Source organism: Stegastes partitus, unplaced genomic scaffold, assembly GCF_000690725.1.
Source record: "Stegastes partitus isolate 25-593 unplaced genomic scaffold, Stegastes_partitus-1.0.2 Scaffold691, whole genome shotgun sequence".
Taxonomy (NCBI): Eukaryota; Metazoa; Chordata; class Actinopteri; family Pomacentridae; genus Stegastes; species Stegastes partitus.
Genome location: NW_007578422.1, coordinates 338,728 through 355,036, shown reverse-complemented (window position 1 = coordinate 355,036; position 16,309 = coordinate 338,728).

The following is a 16,309-nucleotide window of genomic DNA, read 5'->3' as shown; positions in this document are numbered from 1 at the left end:
ATTTTTAATATTTTACAGTTGCTGTTTTATGTTTTGTTTGTTTTTCTGTCATCTCCTGTTTGTTTCTATTTCCAGTCATCTATATCCGTCGTCTTCAGTCGCTGTTTTCTGTCACTTTCAGTCACTTTTTCAAAAGTTTTCAGTCGCTGACTTCTGTTATTTTCGTTTTTTTCTGTTGTTGTCAGTTTTTATTTGTATTTGTTTTTGTCGCTGCTTTCAGTTTAAACATTTTCAGTCGTTTCCAGTCATTTTTTAAAATTATTTACCGTCGCTGTTTTGTGTCGTTTTTGATCGTTTTCTGTTGCGTGTTTCTATTCTTTTCAATCATTTTTTTTTCCAATCGTCTTCTGTCACTGTTTTACATCATTTTCAGCTGTTCTTATCAGTCTTCTTTTTCAGTTGCTGTATTTGTTTTAGTCGCTGTTTTCAGTCATTTTTGGTCCCTTTTTGGTTTTTAATCGTTTTCCGTAGCTGTTTTCAGTTTAAACATTTTTAATCGATTTCTGTAATTTTTTTGTCACTGTTTTCAATCATTTTCATGCAGGTTTAGATGGTTTTCAGATGCCGTTTTCTGTTGATTTAAGTCATTTTTTTAGTATTTTTTAGTCATTTTCAGCCACTGTTTGGATCGTTTTCAGCCACTGTTTTCAGACACATTTTTCCATGTTTTTCTGTCATTTTGAAATGCTGTTTCAGTCATTTTCAGTTAAGGTTTATCTGTATTTTCTTTTTCATCATTTTCTGTCGTGTTCAGTTGCAGTTTCCTGTTGTTATCATTTATTTCCCCGTTGTTTTCAGTTCCTGTTTTCCATCCTTTGCTGTTACTGTTTTTGTTTTGTTTTTGGTTTTCGGTTCTTTGCGTTGTCTTTGTTGACCATCTTCAGTCATCTCTGGTCTCTTCAGTCGCTCACCAGGAGCCACCTCGGAGCCATTTCATCCTAAAAGTACGGCTCTGAGCCTCTGTGGTGTGTAAGTCAGGATGTCCTTGCATGTGCTGAGCTAAAGCTGCTTCTTTACACATCCTGCTTCCCTCCCTAATAAAAACGTCACCGCCTTAAAAATCACTCCTCCAACACCACCAGCCTCCTCCAAAAAAAAAAAAAAGTCAATAAATGCGATCAAAATAAAGATATAACACCCTGGGAAATCAGAGCCGGAGCTGCACGGACACACCTAATCGTTACCTCGACAAGCGTGGAGGGGCTGCGAGGCTCGGAGAGGAACGAGGCTCCAGCCTTCGCCTGAACCTTGGAATATAAACCGGCAGCGTGTGCGAGTGCATTTAGCAGCCCTCGCTCTGGAGCCGGCTGCTTAAGAATCCAGTCACATCTCCTGCTAGCAGGCAGGCAGTAAGGCGCTTTCACGCTCACAGGTTTGCTTTGGTCGGGTCTAATACCCCTTTCTCTCTCTCTCTCTCTCTAACCCAGTGTGTGTGTGTGTGTGTGTGTGTGTGTGTGCAGCGAGCAAATCTGGCTGCATGTGTGTGTTTTTTTTTTTTGTGTTGTTTCTTTTACTTTCAGTTTGTGTGTTCAAGTTTATGACATGTGTGCGCACATGCATGTGTGTGTGTGTGTGTGTGTGTGTTGGCTCTCGGCGGCGGCGGCGGCGCTGATAAACCCACTTAGACTCTCCCCTGATCTGTTCGCTCTGGGCTGACACACACTCCAACACACACACACACACTCCAACACACACACACAGACACACAACCCTGTGCTTTAGCTGCTAGCTGATCTGTGACGGCCTGCCACTCAAACGCAGCTCCGTTGAGACGCTGCACAAAGGATGCTGGGAGTGGAGGGAGGACGGGAGGCGGGTGAGGAGGTTTCTGCTGGCGTTGGGGGTAGAGAGGAGGGTATCGGTGTCTTTCTCTCGGCTGCCTGCTAGCTCCCGCTCTCTGGCTGTCTCCTTATCTCCCGACTCCTCACTCTCCTCCAACCGACTGGCTTTGGCAGCTGCTCTTCACTCCCCTCCTCCTCCTCCTCCTCCTCCTCCTCCTCTTCGTTTTTTTTATTTTTTTATTTCCTTCCATTCCCTCGTCTTCCCCCTTCCCTCCCTCTCTCTCTCTCCCATTTCTATTTCCTCCTGTCTTTATTTTCCTACCTGACCAAATGTCAGTTCATCTCATTTACTTCTCAAGACTTAGTCGAACAAAGATGAAAAGGCGTCGTTCAGCAGCTACAGCGTGTTACAGCGTGGAGGGAAACAGGGCAGATAAAAGTATCACAGCAGTGCAGCTAACGTACAGTAATAATCCGTCGCCGGCAGCAACGTGCATCCAATAAATCACAAACTATCTGCACGACCAGATGAATGCGGTTTTCCTTCCTCAGCTCATTTGCATATCAAAGCCGCTAATCGATATTTTATATTAACGATGGATCGCGTCGTAAATTATCGCTGAGGCTGAGGCTCCGCCCCTCGGGTCGGCAGAGATGCTAAAGCGCTCCGTTGTTCTTCGAGTTCATCTTCTGACCCGCTGGGATGCAACAGGCGTTACCGTGGCGACAGGACATTCCCAAACACACACCGGGTCGTCCTCCGACGATGGTTTTACATTTACAACTAAAGTCCACGTTCGGAGGTCGACGTCGGCAGAATGTCGACTCAAATCATTAGTTTCTTCTGCTCGAGCATCTCTGAGTGTCTTTTTAAAATCGTAAAACCCCAAATTTTCATTGCATTGAATCTTAAAATTAAAATGATCCATAATGAAGGAGGTTATCGTGGTTGGAAGCAGGTGGGCGCTGTGATAATACAGTCCAGGATTCACCTCAGCTCCACTTACAGTCTACAAACAGTGACTGAAAATGACAGAAAACCATTAAGAAAAGATGAAACAACCGAAAACAACAACTGAAACTGACTGAAGACGGCTGAAAACAATTACAAACAGCTGCTAGAAAGGCCAAAATCAAAAATGTTTGAAGTCAGCGACGGCAAATGACAGAAAACAGAAGCTAAAAACGACAGAACATGACAGGAAGATGATTAAAACAAAAATGAAAAGCAACTGAACGTGACTGAAAACAACTGAAGACGGTGATGAAATGATCGAAAACAGCAACAGGACACCGTGAGGGATAATCGGAAAAAACCGAGACTGAAAATGATCGAAAAAGACGACTCGAAATGACAAAAACACCTGAAACTGATCAGAAACAGATAGAGGACGACTGAAAATAATAAAAACAGCAGCTAAAAATGACAGAAAGTAATTGAAGAAAAAAAGACGACTAAAATAAGCGAAAAAAAAGCAACTGAAAACGGTGACTGCAAGCAACAGAACAGAAAATCCTGAAAAACTGAGGCTGAAAACAATTGAAAAAGACGACTCGAAACAACAAAAACAACTGAAGCTGACTAGAAACAAACTGTAAACAGTTTAAAAATAACACAAAACTGCGATGAAATTGAAAACGCATGAAATCAGCGACTGCAAAGAACACTTCCTATTCATTTCATATGGAAGCAGCCAATGACGGGCATCCTGGTAGGTGTTGTGTAGCGTTGCGTTTCCAGGAACAGGGCGTTGCGTTGCTCGTTCCTTATTTGCATAAAGGTAAAGTATCGGCTGCTTTATGCATATCAGGGACCACTCGACTCCTCTGGAAATTCTGGAAAAGAAAGGTTCTGCAATTGCCTGGCTTGTGTCTCACCTCAGATCTTTTCAGAAACACATCGTGGTGAGCCGCCTTCGTAATTTAAGCGAAAATGTCCAGTTTGGTGGGTGAAGCCTGTGTTGGATTCCTGTTCTAGAACGCCTGCAGATTATTTCTAGGGCTGGTCTGAATAGTAGTTTCCAGTTTGGGCCCAATTAAGACGAATATCCGAATAGGATGGTGGTCACAGTTCTGCTTCCACTGTTGGTGGTGGTGGGGGTGCAGGTGGGTTTCGGGTCAATATATGAATATTTGGATGAATATTTGGATGAATATTTGGATCTCAACATTGATATACAGATACCACCACAACAACCGAATACTCAGATGTTGGGGTCCAGACCTGATTATTTCATGATGCTGACCAGTTCATTTTTGGGAAGCGACAAAATGCTGCTGTGGACACGTAGAGTCGTTTTAGCAGCCACGCCCCCTCACATGGTCCTTTTCAAGCAGAACATTTCATACCTCGGAAAATTTCTAACAAAGCGGACGGAGACACGCAGACGAACAGGAGCTACTAGTGGCATAAGTTCAAAAATACCATCATTTATACGATTCATCAGACAGGGATCACCGTGGTAGCTGCATTAAGAAGAATTCGTGGCGTGAAACTGCGGCCACACGAGGAATCTGGCCTCCTATGATTTAACGGACAAGTCGACTGCCTTCACTTCTTCTGTCTCAGCAATAATAAAAGACAACAAAGTTCTTTTTCTTTACGGAGACGAGCGCATGTCGCCATGTTGTAAGTGATGTAAACGATGCCAGACTTCTTCTACTCCAGTACTGTGGTGTATGTGTGTTTGCGACACACTGCCCCCTGCAGGTTGGGAACAGATGGAGTATCAAAGCCAAACTCTCGAGCTGATTCCAGGCGTCTCATTTCACATCCGTGCAGGAATCGTAATCCAACCTTCAGGCGTTTTGTTCCTTGTGCTGCCCTCTAGTGGCCGAAGCAAACCTGCTGACGCAGCTTTAAAGAAATTTACTGTCTGAAAATCTATTTCTTCATCAGCGTCCAACACTGGAGCAGCTGCTGCCACCAGGTTTCATGAAGGTGGAAACTGTGTGAACGTGAGAAAACGGCGTGAGACTGAAACACCCAGAGAGACGGAACAAAGACGAGTGATAGTGTTGAAGTGAGGAGACAAAGGAAGGAGTTCTGTTGTGGAGCAGAAAGAGCAAAGTCAGCGATATGGATCCGTAGCCTCGGGTTAGAGAAGACAGAAAGAACTCATCATCAGCACCTCCACCGCTGCCGATATCGCTGAGTCGTCATCGCCGCAGGATGAGGACGCCGCCTTCCACCTTCGTCATCGTCACGACGTCACCCTTCAACACCAGAGACAACTGTCACTTTGTGGATGGATCGGGCTGAAACGAGTAAAAAAAACAGAAAACAGGAAGTGAAGCTCGTTAGAAACAGACGGAGGATGATTGAAAACTGACAGGAAACGAGTGAAAACAGAAAATGGCAACTGGAAACGACAGAATACAGTGACAGGAAAGAGTGATCAGTGAACAGTGATCAAAGACGGTCACCGAAAGGGACTGAAAATGACAGAAAACAGCGACGGAACTGAAAATGATTGACCAAAAAACAAACAGTTGACTAAAATAACTGAAAGCAGCAACTGAAAATGACTGAAACCAATTAATAGAGACAAACAAATTGAAAACTACAACAGAAATGAAAACGGGAACTGGAAACGACAGAACACTGACAGAAAATCATTCAAAACAGAGACTGAAAACGACTGCAACCAGCGAATGAAAACGATGGAAAAAGACAAAACAACAGAAAACAATGACCAGCAAGGATCCATAAACAGCTGAAAATGACTGAAAATAATTGAAAACTACACATAAATCTCTCTCAGTATGTATTCTATGCTGTTAGTAGGCCGAGCTGGAAGGTAACCCATGCCTGCCGCCAAAAGATTACCACCATACCTACAAGACAAAATCCAGGGAGAAATAACCTTTTTCCCTGCGACGCTCCCTCGCAGCGTTGGACCTGCCGCCTCGGCTACGGCGGGAATTTCTGAAGCGCTCAGTACTCGACAAAACTACTCAAAGTAACGTTTACATGTGGGTTTACTGATCGCCTACACGATGTTTAGCTTTGTTAGTTACACTTTTACCACATACTGACCTGTGGAGCACAGACGAATGCAAGCAGCGATGAAATGATGTTTATTCGGCGCATCATCCAGACAGCTTCTGGGGTTCAGGCGGAAGTTCCCCTCTTAGCTTAATAAACAGCTGAAAATGACTGAAAATTAACTGAAAACATCAACGTAAAACAACTGCAAACAACAGACTACAGCGACAGAACATCATGAAAAACAGACTGAAAATGATCGAAAAAGATGATTCGACAAACAGCGACTGAAACGACTGAAAACAGACCAAAAAGGATTAATAACTGACTGATAATGACCCAAAACAGAAGCTGAAAATGACTGAAAATGATTGAAAACTGACTGGAAATGACCCAAAACCGTGACCAAAAAGGAAAAATGACAGCAGCTGAAAGTGGAAACCTCGACAGAAAACGACTACAGAAGACGTGAACATAAACTAATAAAACAGAGATTGGAAACGCCGCCTCTGGACACCTTCCTCCTCCTTCCTCCTCCTTCCTCCTCCACCCTGACAGGACGTGCCCCTCCACAATAAGAGCAGACCTTCCTTTGGCGGCTGCTGCTGCTCTTTGTGAACGAGTCGCCTGCAGCTCCGGCTTCACACCTGCTGCTGGCAGAAACACAACAACTCTGCACAACTCCGTCTTCCTCCCCCCTCGCCTCGCTCGTTTCCTCTTTCAGTTTTTAATTAAACAGAAGCAGAGGGCTGCAGAAGCCTGCTACTAATTACACAGCGGCTGCCTCCCCCTCTGTTTGCTCTCTCGTCTCCGAGCTGAGCTGGAGCTCGGCCAGCAGCCTGTGGAATCACTTACCGGCCTCGGCGGCGGCGGCGGGGACGTCAAAAAACACAAAAGTGAGGCGCAGATGCAGCCGTTCACAAGTGAAAACGTGCAAAGCGGCTGTTTGGCGTCACTGCTGGGCGTCACGAGGCCCGTCAGCTCCCTGATGAGGCACGAGTCTGATCAGACTCACGACATCTGTATCCGCTGAGGCCCGACCACCAGACGCCAGTTTAACTCCGCTTTAACCTTTTATCTACATCATAAACTCTTTGTTTCATGATTAGGACTTTTATTATCTCACAGTTGCAACCTGAGTTCATTCTGAATCAAAATGTAGATTTGATGACGGCATTTACTCAAAATCTACGTGAACGGCCGTAAAATCACCAGAGGGACACATTTGGTATCAGAAACTAGAGACAGAAAGAACCAGAGTTTTAGAATTCTGACAGATTTCCTTTGTGATTGCTAAAGTTCGATCTTAACTTATCTCGTCGTAGCTGAACTTTGACGTTTTCTCACGGTTTCAACCATTTTTCTAGATTTTTGACCCTTTGTTTCAGCTACAACCCTGTTTGTTGTAATGAAGAGTTTTTATGTCATAATTCTGATGCAAGTCGTAAATCTAGACTTTTATCTCATAATTGTGATGTTTTGTCTCACAAGTTCGACTAATGCTGTGTTCAGACGTACAATCATCGTGTATGCACTGACTTACTCGCTTAATTAGCGCGAATAATTTGCATAATTTGCGCATTAAACGCAGAGAGATTTGTGTCTGAATCCAGACGCCGCCGTGTCCGGGTCCATCGGATCCTCCAGGATTCCACCACCTTCTCCAGGAGCTGCTTTTTCCTCGCCACGTACAACAACAACACGGACGAGCAGCCGCCAGCAGGACCAGCTGATGGTGGAACATCTTTCTACTGATGGTGGAACATCTTTCTACATCTGATGAGCAGAACAGAGAGGAAAAGTCTGGATACATGGAGATAGTTCAACATCTGCAGGATGAGGAGACAAAATGATCAAAAAAGGACACAAATGAGCCACAAAATGATAAAATTAAGACAGAAAACTATTTAAAAAGTGAACACAAAGAGACAAAACGGTCCCAAAGACGCATAAAACAACCAAAACGAGACGCAAAATTACAGAACCCTGGAAGGAACATGGAGAAAGACAACAAGCAGGGAGAGGAGAAACAACTAGAGGTATCTCACATCAGTCTTATTGGATGTTTTGTAAAGACTGAGCCTCTCGCTAAGCACTGCTTGAATGTCTTTATATTTTAGGCTGATTTCAAAATAAAACTCAATGAAACTCTTGTACAGGTGGGTGTCCTCCATTCTTGTTTCTCCTGTAGTACCGATGGTTTTCTTCTTCTTCTGTTGATTTGGTGGTTGGCATCCAACATCCAGGTGCATTACCGCCACCTACTGGACTGGAGTTACCTGTAGTTCTGCAAGATCTCAAAACTTTCTCTTATCCTTTTTTTTTTCACCTCTTACAGTTTTTTTTCTTTCCCATGTCCCTTCCAGGGCTCCGTACTAAATGAGAAGTAAAACAAAAAGGCACAAAATGACAAAAACGAGACACAAAGCAACAAAAATAAGACATGAAATGACAGAAGGGCGACGAACACAACAGAAAAGAGACCAAACTGTCTGTCAGAGCTTGTAGATGCTGTAAACATGTAAATAGTTGAATATCTACTGTATGTTCGCCTCCAGTCGTTCTGACAGAAGACGTCTCTGAGTTCTCTCTGCTTCTAGTCGTGGTTCTTCTGGTTCCACAGAGTGAAAAATGAGCCACAGCGAAGAAACATGAGACGAGAAACCTGCTCAGAGTTCAGATATTCATCATTTTTTCCACCATGTTTAAAGCTTGTCGACGTGCAGACTCCACTCTTGCATTGAATTATTTCCGCCACAGACCTCATCGTGTTTTCTGCAGTCGTCGAGCGATAAAAGCAGCAGCTCAGAACTCTGAACGTCGTCCAAAGACAACAGCGACTGGCGGAGCGACTGGCGGAGCGACTGCCAGAGCGACGCCACGATGAACGCTCCAAACGGCTGTTTGGACTTTAGTTCTTATTTCTGATGCAGATGCACCAAAACAGAATCACTGCAGTCATTCTGGGACGATTCTTTTCTTTCCAGATATAACCTCTATCTGCGTTTCGAGCCTTTGCAACCCTTTGTGCTCTAATTCAAAGTTTTATTTCATAATTCTGATGCAAATCAAATCTATATATTGTGACTTTTTGTCCTCTCTGTCCTTTTGGTTTCTTTCTGTGGCGTTTTGTTTTAACAAACGTTTGCACCAGATTCTGTAGAAAATGAAAACTCTGAGCTCTTCTGCAGAAACTACGTCCAAATATTGAGTTTCTCTTGTAAATTTGATTTGTAGAACTGCTTTTTATGAATCTGTTTCTTATTTCTGAAGCAAATGCACCAAATAAAATCACCACAATCATTCTAGGATTATAATTTTTTTATTTCCAAATACGGTTTTTCCAGTAATTTGGTGGAAATTGCTATTTTCCCCCATTTTTTCTTCTCTCTCTACATCTCTTTGCGACTTTTTCTGAGCTCCTCTGCAGAAACTAAGTCCAAATTATGAATTTCTGTCACAAATTCTGTTTGTCAAACTGCTTTTTATGAAACTGTTTCTCATTTCTGAAGCAGATGCACCAAATAAAACCGCCACAGTCCTTCTAGGATGAATAAATCTCTCCAAACAGAGCGCTTTAGTGGCATCGTGCAGCCCTGACAGATCTTCTCTGTTCATCAAACTATGCATCTGCCCTCGTCCTGAGCTCTGAGGTGGTTTAACAGGGAGGTTATCTGATCCGTCACCAGGTGAGTCTGCCTGAGCAAAAAGGCTCAAAGGTGGGAAGCAGGAGGAGGGAAGACAGCGACCGGCGGAGGGGGCAGATGAGGCTCGCTGATGAGAGGACGAGGCGGCAGATCCAGAGATGCTAAAGTAGCCGGACAGCCGGAGTGGGCGGGACGCCGGAGCCCCCTCTGCTGCAATCAAGCCTCTGCCACCATCTGGACGCCATTTTAAAACCATCAGCTCTGGCTCCCCGTGTAAACAAGGGCACGACCCCAAACAAGCTCCCGGCTCTAAATGGGCTCTTTCTGGCAGCCGCGGACCCCAAAATGGCCGACTTTGTGGGGCGAGAGCGGGAGCCAGAATGGCTGACTGGCCGTTTTACAGCGGAGGGCGTTCTGTTCATCGTTACCGCCGCCGTTCTGACCGCGCGCAAAAGATGTCAAGTTGTCTTTTGTCCAAATTATGTTCACGGTTTCACGCCTCAGCACTCACGGCGCAGACACTGCTGAGGGCAACAGACACTGCTGAGGGCAACAGACGGCGTTTGGAGCGGCTGAGTTTCACGTTTTCTTGAGGACAGCAAAGCAAATTGCTGGTTTTCAAACACACAACCAAGGAGATGTGTGTTTACAAGCAGCTAGCAATCAGGAAATGAAACTGACAAGACTTTAACGTGGAATTTAATCAGATTTTCATCCAAAAAGTGGCCAAATTTTCCCCAAGCAACAGTTGTGAAAATGAAACCAACATAATTTAAAGTCTGATTTTTATGCAAACGCTCCCTAAAGGCAACGTCCCTGAAATCTAACGAGAATTTAGTCCAACAATTGGCTAAATTCCCTCCAACCAGCAGTTAAAACATGTCAACATTTATACAAATATGTTGGTAGCTCCAACAGTCACGAGATGTTTGGTTCATTTTCTTCAGTTTGTAGCTGAAGAAACGTGTTCCAAATAAAGCAAATGATTGATTTATTAAATGCACAACCAAGTAGATGTGTATTTGCACGCAGCTAACAATCATGAAATTAAACTAACTTGAATTTAAGGTGGAATTTAAGCAGATTTTCGTCCAAAAAGTGGCCGAATTTCCTCTAATCCACACTTAAAAATGAGCGTAAAACATAATTTAAAGTGGGAATGAAGTCAGATTTTCATGCAAAAGCCCCCGAACGGCAACGTACCTGAAATCTAACGAGAATTTAGTCCAAAAATTAGCTAAATTCCCTCCAACCAGCAGTTAAAACATGTTAACATTTATACATTCATCTCAAATATGTTGGTGGCTCCAACAGTCACGAGATGTTTGGTTCATTTTCTTCAGTTTGTAGCTGAAGAAACGTGTTCTAAATAAAGCAAATGATGGATTTCTTAAATGCACAACCAAGTAGATGTGAATTTACAAGCAGCTTACAATCAGGAAATTAAACTAACTTGACTTTAAGGTGGGATTTAAGCAGATTTCCGTCCAAAAAGTGGCAGAATTTCCTCAAATCCACACTCAAAAATGAGCATAAAACATAATTTAAAGTGGGAACGAAGTCAGATTTTTATGCAAAAGCTCCCTAAAGGCAACGTCCCTGAAATCTAATGAGAATTTAGTCCAAAAATTGGCTAAATTGCCTCCAACCAACCGTTAAAAACACCTCAGAATTTATACATTTATCTAAAATATGTTGGTATCACTGATTTTTTAAATGAACATTTCAGCTGATATTTATTTGCATTCAGCTAAAAGTCATGAAACTGAAACTAACGTGACTTTAAGGTGGAATCTGATCAGATTTTTGGCCACATTTCCTCCAATCAACAGATAAAAATGCATAAACAAACCAAACCATGTGGGTAGTTCTGTGCTCCAATAGGCTCATGTTTGGTTCATTTCCTTCAGTTTGTGGGTGAGAAAATTATAGATTTTATTTAAATTTTAACATTTTTATGACTCTAACAGTTGTGAAAATGAAACTGACATGATTTAAAGTTGGAATAAAATCAGATTTTTATGCAATCCTGGTAAGAAAGTTGGTCAACGTTTACTTTACAATCACAAAGAACTGGGAAATGTTGATATTTTAAAGCCAGGTCTGGTCAGTTTTGGGCGTTTCCAGTTGTCACATGATGTGTTTTTAAACACACGAGCAGGCAGATGTTCATCTGCATGCAGCCGACGGTCGAGGAAATTAAACTAACATGATGTAAAGTGGGAATGGAATCAGATTTTTATGCAAAATGAATGCAGAAGTTGGTCAGATTCCTTCAGAGCAACATATCATTTGCAAATGTTCATATTTTAGAGACGGATCTGGTTCGTTTTCAGAATTTTAACTTAAATGCGCAAACGAGCTGCGATTTATTTTAGTCATAAAAGTTAAAGTAACTCGACTTTAAGGTGGAATCTGAGCAGAAAGTAAGTAAAAAATGTACAAACATTGAATTTACGGTTATAAATATTCACATTTTGAACCAGATTCAGCAGAATTGTGCCTTTTTTACTTCAGATAAACCAACTGGTGCTCCAGTAGTCGGATGGTGTTTGGTTCTACTGAATTTTGCATTTTCTCCTGAGTGGAAACCGATGAACAGGACGAAGAAATGTCGTTTTTTTAAAAGACTAAACCAGTAGATTTTGATTTGCTCGCAACAAACAGTCTTGAAAATGAAACTAAATTGATTCAAAGGTGGAATCCAGTCAGATTCTTATTCAGTCTGGATGTAAAAGTCGGTCTGATTCCCTCAAAGCTGCTTCACAATCCACAGACTTTTAATAAATAAATGATGAGAAATACGAACGAATATTCATCGTTTTTCAGCCAAAAACCAGTTTTCTAACCGAGCAGATATTTATTTGCATGCAGCTAACGGTCATAAAAATTAAGCTAACATGAGTTTAAGGTGGAATCTGATCAGATTTTTAATTTTAAATTCCCTCCAGGCGAGTCCACGACACACACAAAGTGTTATTTTACACTCACGACGAGCAAATGTTCATATTTTAGAGCCGCTTTTACTTCAGCAACTGTTTACATGTCAAGACACAGAAGCGAACTTATCCTGTAGCTTCAGCAGTTACCAGATGTTTGGTCCATTTGTTGTGTTGTGGATCAGGACAACAAACTAAATCATGCAGAAGCGATCAGATGTGTATTTGCATGCAGCTAACGGTCATGAAAATTAAACCGACGTGACTTAATCGTGTGATCTCATCAGATTTTTACATAATCTGAAGACAAAACTTCTTAAAGGTTCCTTCAAAGCAACGTATGTTTAATTTACAATCATAAAACATGAAGAAAACCAGCAAATATTCACATTTTAGAGTCGGATCTGGTTCATTTTTGGCATTTTTACTTGAGAAAAAAGAACTTTTTCACATATTTTTAATGAAACAGGTGCACAGGAGTGAATCAGTAAATATCTGATGAAGGTTTTGCACCAAAACATTAAAAATAAATGCATTTCTTGCAAGTTAAGACAAGTCTTTGGCATTTGCATCAATGAAAATGAGCTCTTTGCACGTCTGTTTGAGAGTTTTTCGTGAATTAGACGGTTTGTAGGAGCCTCTGACACTTTCTAGTCCTTTTACTTAAAAAATAAAGAGCTGCTGTTTCATTTTCTGTACGCTGACGGATAATTCAATCGGTTTCCGCCGGCGTAACAGTTAAACAAGTTCAGCAACGTGCACCTCTTTCTCCAAAATAAACCGCCGCAGCTCTTCCACCAACAGGTTTAAGCCGTAATTGGCGTTTAGATTAACACAAACAAACACACAAACAAGGATTATGAATGGCAGATTATTGAGAATTATGATGCTCTTACATGCTGCAGATAAAGAGATAGAGTCGCTGACAGAGGAAACAGAGGAGGCATGTCGGACCGGTGTGTGTGTTCCCCACTGGGAGGGAGTGTGTGTGTGTGTGTGTGTGTGTGTGTGTGTGTGTGTGTGTGTGAACCTCGGAAACAGAAACAGTTGAAGATCTGATGCAAAGTTCAGACACGTGCACGCCCACGCACGTGCACGCCCGCACACACGAGCGCGTCGCAGGCAGCCGAGCGATAATGACATGGAAATGATATGGTAATGATATGGTAATCTGGCAACATTATTCTGCCCACCAGAGACCGCGAGGGAGAAGAACCTGCCACAAACTACACAACAACACACACACACACACACACACACATAGACACATGCACGCTCGCGCACACGTGCACAGGATAAGCAGGAATCTATGGGCTGACACGTTGAGGGAGTCGGACCAGTGTGGGGGAAGGAGGTGTGTGATGTCAAAGTGTTGATGGAAGGAAGTCTGATCTTCGCTTTGGTGGCGGCACAGAAGATTTTCAGCTCGAAACTGGACGGAAAAGTGCACAATTTTTAAAAATGTACAAATAAAAACTACTAAAAGTTCCAAAAATTAACATATAATATCATACAAACGAGAACAAGTCACTGTAGAGACGATTAAATGAAGATTTATTATGAATTTTATGGTGTCAACAGTATTGGTGCACTTAACTGGGATCTAGATTCCTGCAAAGTTTTTCAAAACTTACAAATAAAATCAGTTAAAGTCCCCCCCCAAAATGCAAGAAGTTACAGTAAATAGCATTAAATGTCATGCAAACTACAGTAGGTCACTGTAGAGACGATTAAATGAAGGTTTATTATGAATTTTATTGTAGTTTAGCGTAAATAAATGCAGCAGAGGCTAACAGAGGAGCTGCAGAGGAAATCTTCCTCATAATAATAAATTGTTGATGGTGGAAGACGTCTGATTATTATCACTCAAACTGAACTGCAAAGTGCACATTTATATCAAAATGTACAAATAAAAGCTACGAAAAGTTCCAATAATTAACATAAAATGTGATGCAAACCACAGTAACTCACTGTAAAGGTGATTAAATGAAGGTTTACTGTGAATTTCATCGTCTCATCATTACTTTGCACTTAACTGGGATTTAACTTCCTGTAAAATTTTTCAAAACTTACAAATAAAATCAGATCTGATGCTCCAAAAAATGCAAAAAAGTTACAGTAAATAGCATTAAATATCATGCAAACTACAGTAGGTCACTGTAGAGACGATCAAATGAAGGTTTATTATGAATTTTATGGTATTTAACTGTAAATAAATGCAGCAGAGGCTAACAGAGGAGCTGCAGAGGAAACCTTCCTCATTATAACAAACGGTCGATGGTGAAATGAGTGTTATTTTTTTTGCATTAAACTGGAATCTAATTTCTTGCAAAGTTTTTCAAAACATACAAATAAAAACCAGCTCTGACGTCCCAACAATGCAGAAAATTACAGTTAAATAACATGAAGTCACGTGCAAACTACATGAACCAGCTGTAAAGTTGATTTATTGTGGGTTTATTTAGGAATTTATGGTATTTAACTGTGTATAAATGTAGTAGAGGCGAACAGTGGAGCTGCAGGAGGAAACTTAAGAAATTCTTACTCACTAGATGGAATCCTGCAGCGCCGCCGGTCAAACTGTTGATGGAAAGAAGTCTTAATATCACTTAACTGTCATCTAACCTGCTGCAAAGTGCATCGTTTAAAAAAATAAAAATAAAAATTTAGCTTTAATGTCCCAAAAACTACAGAAAGTTACCGTAAATAACATAAAACTTCATGCAAACTAGAGAAAGTCACCGCACAGTCGATTTATTGTCATTTTATTATGAACTTTATGCTATTTAACTGTGAAATAAAAAATAATACAGCAGGAAAACGTCCTCATTGTAACTGTTCACTAGATAGAATCGCTGCAGCACCACCGGTGGAAAGAGTCTTATGATTATTTTGCACTAAACTGATCTGACAACCTGCAAAGTGCAAAAAATAAAAATAAAAAATAAAAAAATCAGATCTGATGCCCCCAAAATTACAAAAAGTTAAAGTAAAACAACAAAAAATATCATAAAGTCACCCAAAACACAAAGCAAAGCACATGAACTGTCTGTAAAGTGGATTTATTTTGGGTTTGTTGGTAATTTTATGGTATTTAACTGTAAAAACAAACACAAGAGAAGCCGCGCTGCAGAGGAAACCATCCTCCTCACAGGACATTCTGACTCACTGGATGTTTGTTTTTTTTTTTTTTAAGTATGTGACAAAAACTCAAAAAACCTGCTGATAAAGAGCAAAAGCTGAAGCTGTGAGTTTGACATTTTTCTACAACTTCCAGGATTAAAAAATGAGCCAGAATGCAGCCGAACACGTTCACATTTACGCATGTATGTGTTTAAAATGAACGCGTGTGAATACAGAGAGAATAAATAAACCTGGACGCCTCAAAATAGAGAAGACGAGACTATTTTTAGACCTTTTCTTGCACAGGATGCAACTTTCCACGGTGAGTGCGACGCTGCCACCCTCTGGACAAACAGCGGCGCTACAACAGCTGCACGGTGCAGCGTAAACAAGATTTATGATGATGAACAAAAAGGACGGCGAACAATGGGAGGGAAGAGTCCAGGTTCAGCCGATTCACCAACAAATACATGTGTGTGAATATAAACTAACCGAGAAACTAAGAAAAAATGTAAATATGAAATAATATTAACGTGTGCGCCTTTCAAAATAAAACTTACTGTCCATTTATTGTCCAGCTGACTTGATTCTGATGAGTTTTTGGTAAATTTACTTTCATTTATAATTATTTGATCCTAATTAAATATTAAATTTGCAATGATTTCTCATTAATTTCACAAAAACATAAATGATTTAATTTAAATAACACATTTTAAGTCACTGTGCAGAAGGATGGAGGAGAAATACACGAACAGATCATGAAAGTCTTTTGTTCTCAAAACGTTCTGCAAAGGTTCTACGAATGTTCAGCTGAACTGTTCCTCTTAAAGG